Source organism: Saimiri boliviensis, chromosome 11 (assembly GCF_048565385.1).
Source record: "Saimiri boliviensis isolate mSaiBol1 chromosome 11, mSaiBol1.pri, whole genome shotgun sequence".
In the NCBI taxonomy this organism is placed as follows: Eukaryota; Metazoa; Chordata; class Mammalia; order Primates; family Cebidae; genus Saimiri; species Saimiri boliviensis.
In genome coordinates this window covers 61,666,538-61,677,500 of record NC_133459.1, presented here as the reverse complement: position 1 = coordinate 61,677,500, position 10,963 = coordinate 61,666,538, and the positions used below count along the sequence as shown (strand labels likewise).

Sequence of the window (10,963 nt, the reverse complement as noted above, 5' to 3'; positions counted from 1 at the left end):
CCATCTCTACTAAAAACACAAAAAATTAGCTGGGTGTGGTAGCATGTATGTGTAGGCCGGGCTCGGTGGCTCAAGCCTGTAATCCCAGCACTTTGGGAGGCCGAGGCGGGTGGATCACGAGGTCAAGAGTTCAAGACCATCCTGGTCAATATGGTGAAACCCCGTCTCTACTAAAAATACAAAAAATTAGCTGGGCATGGTGGTGCGTGCCTGTAATCCCAGCTACTCAGGAGGCTGAGGCAGGAGAATTGCCTGAGCCCAGGAGGCGGAGGTTGCGGTGAGCCGAGATCGCGCCATTGCACTCCAGCCTGGGTAGCAAGAGCGAAACTCCGTCTCAAAAAAAAAAAAAAAAAGAAAGAAAGAAAAAAAAGCATGTATGTGTAATCTCAGCTACTCCAGAGGCTGAGGCAGAATCGCTTGAACCGGGGAGGTGGAGGTTGCAGCGAGCCAAGACCGCACTATTGCACTCCAGCTTGGGCAACAAGAGAGAAATTCTGTCTCAAAAAAAAAAAGAAAGAAAGAAAAGAAAAGAAAAAGAAAAAAGAAATAACTGACTTGCATTTAGAGGCTATATTGTACAAAAAATAAGGGTAGCATTTTAAAAACGAACACTTTTGGCAGCAAGATGCCTACACTATAAAAAGTATAAAAGAGCTGGGCACAGTGGCTCACGCCTGCAATCCCGATACTTTGGGAGGCTGAGGCGGGTGGATCACCTGAGGTCAAGAGTTCAACACCAGCCTAGCCAACATGATGAAATCCTGTCTCTACTAAAAAAATTTTAAAAATTGACTGGGTATGGCAGTGGGAACCTGTAATTCCAGCTACTTGGGAGGCTGAGGCAGAAAAATCGTTTGAACCCAGGAGACAGAAGTTGCAGTGAGCCAAGGTCATGCCATTGCATTCCAGCCTGGGCAACAAAAGAGAAACCATGTCTCAAAAAAAAAAAAAAAAAAAAGTCTAAGAGAAGTGACCCTAACTATGGAAATAGCTCTCTGTGCCACCGCCACCTTTGCTTCACTTCCCAGCCTCTCATGCCCATTAAGTGGAATTCAGAGCAGCTTCACATTTAAATGGGTTTTCATTCTTCCTCTCTCTCTCTTTTTATTTTTTATTTCTTTAGTTTTCTGGTGAGAACTGGAAAACCTGCGAGACTAATTCTAAAAGAGCTGTAACACTGCTTTTTAAATGATGTATGATTTAATGGGAGTAAGCTAAACAGATATGTAATATGGCCGGGCGCGGTGGCTCAAGCCTGTAATCCCAGCACTTTGGGAGGCCAAGGCGGGTGGATCACGAGGTCGAAAGATCGAGACCATCCTGGTCAACATGGTGAAACCCCGTCTCTACTAAAAATACAAAAAATTAGCTGGGCATGGTGGCACATGCCTGTAGTCCCAGCTACTCAGGAGGCTGAGGCAGGAGAATTGCCTGAACCCAGGAGGCGGAGGTTGCAGTGAGCCGAGATCGCACCATTGCACTCCAGCCTGGGTAACAAGAGCGAAACTCTGTCTCAAAAAAAAAAAAAAAAAAAAAAAAAATCTCAGATATGTAATATGTCTCCACTAGATAATAAAGATCTGCAGTTTGGAGTTTCATGTGACTTAACTAAAGTCACCAGCCAGCAAACCCAAACCAGCTGATTTCTATCCCATCCACCTTTAACTATACAACATCACATCCTCCCATTAACCAGATAGTATAATTAAGGTGATCTTTACTAGCAAAATTAAGTACTGACTTAATCAGATCCATCCTAGGCAGACAGTGACTTCTCCTAGTGAAATATCAGTATAGATCTGGAGAAATGTTAAAATTAGTCCACCCAGACTGGAGCTCAGCAAAGAGGCATAAGGCACATGTCCTTGTTCTTGTGAAAATGCTATCATATCTTAATGACTATTGTCAAGACCCCTCATCCACAAGACTGAAAAATACCCTGAAAGTGAAAAAGGGATTTACCAAGCAGCACCACAGAGTAAATTGTTTCACATTTGTTAGGTTGTGAGAACACAAAAATGATACCTAGTTCAAACAGATGGAAGGGACAGTGATCTCAACTTCATTTTTAAATATGAAATGTGGCAACTATTTGGTTTATGATATCAGAGTAAAAACTAAGGCAGCTTCATGAAAATATGACCACTATATAACAGCAAAACTGTATATTACTAATAGCCCCCATATTTGAGCACTCCAAATACATGATTGGAAATCTTCATCTTCTGATCCCCATTTTGTAGGTAAGAAAACAGATTCAGAGAGGCTGAGTAAGTTTAATCATGATCACATAGTTAAGAAATGGACAGCCGGGCGCAGTAGCTCATGCCTGTAATCTCAGCACTTTGGGAGGCCGAGGTGGGTGGATCATTAGTTCAGGAGTTCAAGACCAGCCTGATCAACATGGTGAAACTCTGTCTCTACTGAAAATACAAAAAACAACAACAACAACAACAACAAAAACAAACAAACAAACAAAAAACTAGCCAGGCGTGATGACACTTGCCTGTAATCCCAGCTACTTAGGAGTCTGAGGCAAGAGAATCGCTTGAACAGGGAGGCAGAGGTTGCAGTGAGCCGAGATCCATCTCAAAAAAGAAAAAGAAATGGCAGAGCCAGGATTTGACCCTAAGATTATCAAGTCCAAAGCCTATGCTCCTTCCAGAATATCATTCCGTGTCTCAAATAAGAAACCTTCACAAGTAGGGGAATTAGTTTGAAATACACAGTATAGTTATCTCTCACATCATAAGTGTTTAGCTCTCACAACTAATAATATGCTCCTCAAACTTCATCTCATTTAATGTAATAATATTTTATTTTAAAGTAACAAAAAAATGTAACCCATTAAATGCGTATTTTGAATATACTATACTAGAATACTGGTTCTCAAAGTTGAGATTCTCAACTCACAATACTGCTCGCAATCTCCCATGAGGCTTCAAAATATTCATTGGGCCTCATAGGTAGTAGTAGCAGAGAATAATTCAATCCCTTACCCTAAACTATAGTATATAGTATCAATATTAGAGTAAATAAGTCCTCAAACTGCTGGAGGTTTCAATGACAGATATCTTAAATCAAGATAAAAGTAAAATCAAGGTCTAAAAAAATCTCTAAATTTTTAAAACAGTTACTCAAAAAGCTAAAATTTTTAAATGATAGTTATTATACTATAATTCCTTTCCATTCTCAGCTAAATTTTTAATAGTAATTTTTACTGTATGTGGGCTTCTAAATTCAATGTCAGGACTAGGACTAGAAATTAGTCTTGTCTTTTAATCCTATCTATTAACTCTTGCACTTGATTCCCTCTAGCAACAAGAGCAACTTTATCATAAAGTCATAATTCCTGATGTATGTGGAAAGATGATGCCGTTGAAGTACCATCAATAAAGCAGATGTTTCACAGTGCTTGTGATTAATTTGTGCTGATCTTGATACTACCTTGCTCTTGTAACCAACATTTACATTTGCAAGCTGGTAGAATTTGAGAGATGGTTTACCAGTCTAATCTGTAACAATGGCAAAGAAGGAAGCTAACAGAGCTAATATAAAGACTAAATCAAATGGGAACCACACAAATTGGGATATAAATTTGCCAAAAAAAAAGCTTAAATGGAAAGAGCACACTATCTTGATTCCAATTGAAAGGCAATGGCCAAACAATCCGGGATATTACTTCTTTCTGCTTCTCTAAACAGTGGAATCTACAGGAATATTTTTTAGAGAAGACATCTAAGTTCCTAGTTTTATATAATGAGTGGTTTAGATGACTGATGTGGGTAAGACATAACTTTTTGCCAAGGAATACAGCAATGAAAGGGAATTTAAATGATTTGTTTAATTTTTTTTTTTTTTTAAGACGGGGTTTCACCATGTTGGTCAAGCTGGTCTAGAACTCCTGACCTGGTGATCCACCCGCCTCAGCTTCCCAAAGTGCTGGGATTACAGGCGTGAGCCACTGCGCCTGGCCGATTTGTTTAACTTAAAAAAAAAAACTTTTTATTTGGCTTATAAAAACAAAATGGTAAAAAGAAAAAAAAATGCTTTTTATCTGGCAAAAACAAAAACAAAACAAACAAAATAAAAAACCAAGAACACAAAACTCTTACAATTCCACAAGAGTTTTACCACCTAGTGTAGTCTGAACCCAAGGCTCTCCAAGTGGGTCTCAAAGCAAGGCCTGTGGACCACCGTGGATGTGGATTGTATATAATGAATACAGAGTCCAGAGGCTTTCTCAAAGCTTTAGCTTTTGCTCAGTTTCCCCCTACAAATAGTAGTTTTAATGTGGGAGCCAAAGGACAGTGAATTCTTTGTGTTTCTAGATAAAGAAACCCAATCCATGGAAATACGACATCTTTCATATGAAAATCTGAGCAAATGACTTTCAAATCCACTATCCTTTACTAGGGAAATAAAGGAGTTCTGGAAAAGAAAGACATTTGAACAAATAACGATGCCGGTTAAGTGGAATGGATTGTTCTGTGAGGTAGTGGTTCCTCTTCCTTTTCCACGGGAAAAATTGAAGCAGAGGCTGGCTGAAAACCGAAGTGTTCTGAAGAGGTTTCTGCATTAGGGTAAGAGGTGGAACTAGCTACTGGTATTTCAGGCTGGGTGAAATTTTCTAGTAATTTCACATTGGCCGAGAAACATGCCAGAAAAATACATAGTTGACGGTCTTACGCTTTTTAGACCTCTAATAAGGACTTAAATACATTCGCTTAAAAAATTAAATGTTTATATAAAGCATTTATTACAAAGAAGGAAACTGAAGAAAAGGAATGGGAAGAAAACAGTCCCCCAAACTCTTGAGAAAGATTTGATCAGTTAACAGCCTTCAAGATGCCCCGTCCCCGCCCCCTTGGTGCGAGGTTGTTACTCATCAAATAATTTAGATCGTCCCCTTTGTGCTCAGCAATGCCAGTCAGTCAGGAACTCAACAGGAACTCACAGGGCATCACTAATGACAATGGCTCATTAATTGGCACGATGAGCTTCAAGAAGGAGCAACTGACCTGGGCTGGTTGGCTCAGGAAGGCTTCGCGGAGGAGGCGCTGCCTCCCAGGTGAACCTCGAGAGCAGAGAGAACATTTGGAGTTGAGGGTTGGTCTGTGGCTGACAAGAGAGCTCCCTGCGACCCTAGCACACGCCCCTTGCAGAGAGGGTAACAGGGGTTTTTATGGAGAAAATTGAGACTTGCTTACCATCGGAGAGGAGAGTGGGAGGGATGGCGGGAGGGAGGAAAAGAACCACAGCTCTCCCCTTCAGTAAGACGTGCACCGCAGCTCCGGTCGCCGGACCCCGGGAAGGAGCGTGGCAAACGCGGAGCCTGCAGAGGCGGGAGCGGCGGGGCCCGGGATGGCGGAGAGCGTGCGTCTCGCTGCCGGTCCGCGGCCGTGGGTAGGGGACACCCCCTCCCGTCCATCCCCCAGCCGCTGGGTCGCCGGGGTCCTCGCGCCTAGGGCTGCGGCCTAATTAGAGCGTGGTAAACTTGCCCCTATTTCCCCAAAGATCCCAGGCTGGACCCTCTAGGCCGCCCAGGTTCACTCTGAGGAAATTCATTTTCCGTCGGGAGCCACCTATGAGCCGGCAACTGAGTCGCCGCGGGACGGGGACCGGCGCAGAGGCCCCACCGCGCGGCCAGCTGCACGCCCGGGTCCGTGGTGGATGTCTTTCCCGGCTGGGTTTCCTTCGTAATTAATTCGAACTCTCTTCTCCCTTCCCTCCCTCCAGGCAGGGGCAGCTGGAGTCCCGGAGGCTGAGCCCTCGAGGTTGGCGCGGGGGTGATCTCAGCCTGGGCAGGGAGTCGGGGGCGCCCGTGGGGACCGACCCCCGACACGACAGCACTGTGGCTGGGCCGCTGGGCGAGGGGAGCTTCCGGCCTGTAGTTCCCGCCTTCCTTCTTCCCTCCCAAATCACTAGGCAAGAAGGAAATGGGGGCGTCGGTCCCCGCAGAACCGCCCAGCACCGGGCTAGAGGCGCCCAGGCCTCGGGAAACCCCAGGGTCCAGGTCCGCAGCCTTCCCGGAGCTGAGTTCCGCCAGCCCGGCGCGTCTGTGTCTGTCTTTTCCTTCTCCTCTCAACCCTCCTCAACCTTCCTTGCCCCAGAGTCGGCTGTGTTTGCTTCCTCAAGTAGCGGCTTCTTGCTGGGTAAAGCACACTTTTTCCTCCTCGGAGTACTTCCACAGCTTGCACTTGGGCTGCTGAGGGACACTGGGTAAGTCCCAGAACCTTCTGAGTGGCCCTGTGTGAAAAGAGGTCCAGGGTGACCCTGGAGGCCACTTGTAATGCCGATATCCTAGGACTGTTTTTCTGAAGACGGTTTCGGAATTCAGCACCAGAGGACTCAGGCGAGAGTGACGGTGTCCCTCGTCTTCCCCACCTTGCCTCTGATGGGACGGAGCTGTGTGCAAAAGCACAGATCATCTAGAGAAGAGCCTTAGGTACCAGTTTTATGTTAATATGGGGGAGAAGACCAATTTAATTCTGCATTTAAAAAATTCTAATATATGACAGCACTTCAGGAAATAAAAATGAGATGGTTATGCTTTCTTACAGACACCCTGGCTGGTTTTACATTTCTTTTCAAATTTTATTCTGTGTACCCCAGGGAGCAAAGAATGGCTTGTACATTCCTCAGAGGGCAAGGGGAGGGGGAGTGGCGAAGAGCGAAGTTGGCTCTGGGCGTAACTCTGCCAACTGCTGGAGGGCAGCAAGAGGAGGATGGTCTTTTAAGTGGGTTTGGGATCTGGTTACCTTTAATTCGCCTCCCAGGCCGCATCTTGCACTAATGGGTGTCTGTCAGCGGTGGACTCAGGTTTCCCCACTTGCCTGGGATGGTGGAAGCATAGGGGCAAACAGCAGAGTCCGCGTTCTGCCTGAGAGGGGAGAAACGTATGCCCTCTCCCTGGAGCTGGGGGTGCGGGCTGAAGGATGGGTGGGCACCAGGGGCTTCTCCTGGGCATGGTAGAAGGGCTACAGACCAGGAGGAGGCTCCACATTTAAAAGCCCCTTTTGGGGTGGGGGTTTCCTGGGGTAGGTTCTGTAACCGCTCTTAGAAAAATCCACTTTTCATACCTAAAATCAAGTTGTTCAAAACCAAGCCAAGGTATTTGGCAGTGTACCAGCGCTTAGTACCAAGTTGTTTCTCCCTGCAGAGGCCATTAAGAAATAAACTCAGGCCGGGCGGGGTGGCTCAAGCCTGTAATCCCAGCACTTTGGGAGGCCGAGGCGGGTGGATCACGAGGTCGAGAGATCGAGACCATCCTGGTCAACGTGGTGAAACCCTGTCTCTACTAAAAATACAAAAAAAATTAGCTGGGCATGGTGGCGCGTGCCTGTAGTCCCAGCTACTCAGGAGGCTGAGGCAGGAGAATTGCCTGAACCCAGGAGGCGGAGGTTGCGGTGAGCCGAGATCGCGCCATTGCACTCCAGCCTGGGTAACAAGAGCGACACTCTGTCTCAAAAAAAAAAAAAAAAAAAAAAAAAAAGAAAGAAAGAAAGAAAGAAACTCTACATGCCCCCAGCACTTTACAGTTTGTAAGACATTTTTCACTGACACCAAGTCACCTCATTCTGCAAGTCCCAGCGACAGGCAGACTCATTCTCACTGTAGAGTCAAGGAAATGGAGAGATTCAAAGAAACCAAGCAGCTTGTCCAAAGTCACAGTTAGAAAATGCCTAATCCCTGTTGGAACCCTTCTGCAAGGCCTTTCGCATCCCACTTCTTCCTGTTGCCTCCTCCCTTGAAACAGACGGCCCCCCACAAAGCTCATCCTGGCACTTTCAGAATGCCCTTTCAACCTCCTCCTTGCACTACTTGATTCTGCAGCTGCACCACCGGGGACACAGGTGGAGTCAAGGGACACAAAGCTCTGCAACTCGCTCTTTTTCAGATCACATACCCCTCAGGACAGTTTCTCAAGGGACTCACCCTAAAAACACCCACCTCTCACACACATATAGCAGCCTTTCATAGTCTCCTCACTACCAAGACTCACCCTATAAACCATGTGAAATAAATAACCTCGAATACAACTCTTAATTGCTTTCAAGTCAATGTTTCCTCATCACTAAACTTTATTGCCTCCCAATCTTTAGGACAAACTCGCCTCGGGACTCTGTTCCTCCCAGGACACAGGCCGAGGAAAGGAGGAAAGCAGCTTCTGGAGATTGGACCTAGGCGATCCGGGCCTGAGGATGAGCCCTGAATGGGCTCAGAACTTCGGAGGGAAGAAGAGGCCTCCGGGGCTGGGGCTGGACCCTTCCAGACAAACCGCGAAGTTTTCCGTCTGCTCGTCGCCCCCTACAGGCCACATTTGCCATCTCACAGAGAGCCCTCCATTGCCCGCACAAGTATTTTGCTCTACTCGGTTCGCCTTTCCCAGGACATCCAGACCCACCCTCCATTCCCGGAGGGACTAGATGCGGGAGGTCCCACTCAGAAGTTGGTTCTGAGAATGCTCTAGGGGCCACAGGCCTGAGGGCTGGATTGATTTTCTAGGAATGAGTGCTAGAGAAAGTAGAAAAGTCTAAATGCGTGTGTAGCCGAAAGCTAAAATCTTCCCCATAAAAATCAACCGGCTTTCTCCTTTTACTGTATTGCAAATAAATCTGCCCCCTTCCTTTAGTTTTTTTTTTTTTTCTTAAGTGGAATAAAAAGTGGATATCAGTCGTGTTGCCTTTAAATCTCAACGAGAGAGTCGTTTCCAGTGCCGTTTGTCGCAGGTGCCTGCGTTCCATAACATCAGACCTGGGTTTCAGGCTTCCCCCCGCCCCACCACTAAGTGCTAGCGATCATTATGATATTTGCATTTCCCCTTCTGCGCTAAATCTTCGAGGTTTAAAAAGCTTAAACCAAAAACAGCTTTTGAGGGTGCGACGGCCGGGCCCATCTGCCTGACATCTGCCAGAACTTTAAACCACCACTAGCAGGTTGGGGGTCGGGGTCTGGGTCTGAGAGTTTCCGGCCCTCCACGACTTAAAGGAAGGGGACCATCTCCAGGCCATCGTTCGACGGTTAAGAAGTGGCTGGAAGGAAAGTTGCCGGCAGCTCTCTCCTTCTGTTCACCTCGCCGCCTAATGAATGTAGCGCTGGAAAAAGCCCTGCGAGTCTCCGGCGGCGGCTTGTGGCTGAGTGTCACGCTGCAGGCGCAGGCTCGGCCGGTATTGCTGCTATGCGCGGAAATATGAGCGAGTAATTTTATAAGTAACAAAGGATCAGGGATGGAATGAGGCCCCTGTTATCCAATGTCATTTAGAAGCCTTGGATCAGCAGCTTCTTGAGGCTAAAAGTGAATTCAAGAAGCCCTGCCTTTCCCTTTTCCCAGGGGGTGTCAGCTAAATTTAGAAATAACCTCTCTATGTGTTTGCACAAATCATGTACCATTTGCTGTTTGTGTAAAAACCGATTAGCCAGACACAACTGTGAAACAACTTGTTACTTTTATAGCTGCAACACACAAACAAAATTAGATCCGTTTAGTTTTCCTTGTAAAAGGAGATTAGAAGGGACCCGCCCGGAGACCGTGTGGTCCATAATCTCTTGCCGATGAAGGTTACCGTTGCTCCTCTCGGCGGTGGTTATCAGGTTCTTGTTTATCAAGTTAAACTATCTCACCCCCGGCAGCTTGTTTTATTTTAGGACCCTGATCCAGAAGGAATGTTTACTCAGGACACAATAATGTTTACTGTTTACCAGGAAAACAGATTTCGGTATTTGCAAGGAAGCGTCTTTCAAAGCGATCTCCAGCCCACGTTGACAGAAATGAGGCTGGAATCCGCGGAAGGGAGGCATCTCCACCACCAGGGAGGCAAAGTCGACTGCAACACCGGGGACTGGCCGGCTTTGACCATAAGGACGCGCGCAGGGCCCAGCGACAGCACTGTCACTCGCTCCAGCTTTTAAAAGCGATTTCGCACAAGTAATTGTAAATCTAAATTAATTACAAAATAATCAGAATTGATGCCTTTTGAGGATATGCTGATGGTGGTGAGAACCAGCCTCCCACATCAAGATATTTCATTTCTACCTTCATCCTTTCTTTAAAGAGTTTTTAACAGCTGAAATGCACATTAAAAATAATCTAGGAGTACCTTCCCCGTTCCTGTCCTATGATCTCGCATTTCACACTAACCTAGCCTAAGGTAAAGAAAAAAGGGGGAAGACGTGATATGCAGCTGTTTTTAAAGTGGTATTAAGGCCACCATTCCTTGGCCTTCAGAAAGCTTCGGGTTGGAGGGAGAGGAAGCATCTATAGGAATCCTTCAGAAATCCGATTATGTTCTGGATTATTGCCCTATAAATGAGATATCTTATTTGAAAATATTATGAAAACAAAACCATGTATTATCAGATGAATATAGATAATAAAAGCCCACTGCAAAATGTAAAATGCCTTAACATAAATTTAAACCAGCTAGGTTTATTTACCACTTCCACTTAAGGAATGAAGAGAAATAAATTCAAAAATCTAAGATTTAAATGCTAAAAAGAGGGATTTGGAATTTACTTACTTTTAAAAGGATAACTGAAACGACCAGGAACTCCCTCATTTGGGAAGTTTTCATTGCAGAATATACAAGTCTGGTCATTTTAAAACAATTTTTAAAAGACTCTGCTGTTGTTTAGTTTTCTTTCTTTTCTTATGACAGCTTACTTTACAGAAATGTCTGGTCATTTAGATTTAATGGGTTGATATGAATGATATTAATGCCCATATCCTGATTTTATGTGAAAACTAAAAAAAAAAAAAAAAAAAAAAAAAAAATTAACACAGTTTAAATTAGGCATACTGCTTCCTTTCTCCAATTAAAATTTTCTTACACTCAAATTATGAATTAATAAAGTTTGAAAAGGTCATTACTTGAAATTCCTTGATTTTCTGGGGAGGAGAAAAAGGCAAATAACATTTTAAAATCTTGCCATTTACTTCAGACAACTAAATGAAACACTAGGC

General features: G+C 45.0%; 1 non-coding gene across 1 annotated transcript; it reads right to left on the bottom strand.

Moving 5' to 3' along the window:
* Positions 1-1,118: 1,118 nt before the first annotated feature.
* LOC120366206 (U7 small nuclear RNA) lies at positions 1,119-1,180 on the bottom strand. Its single transcript, XR_005580944.1, has one exon. It is a non-coding gene; the product is annotated as a U7 small nuclear RNA (small nuclear RNA).
* Positions 1,181-10,963: the final 9,783 nt, after the last annotated feature.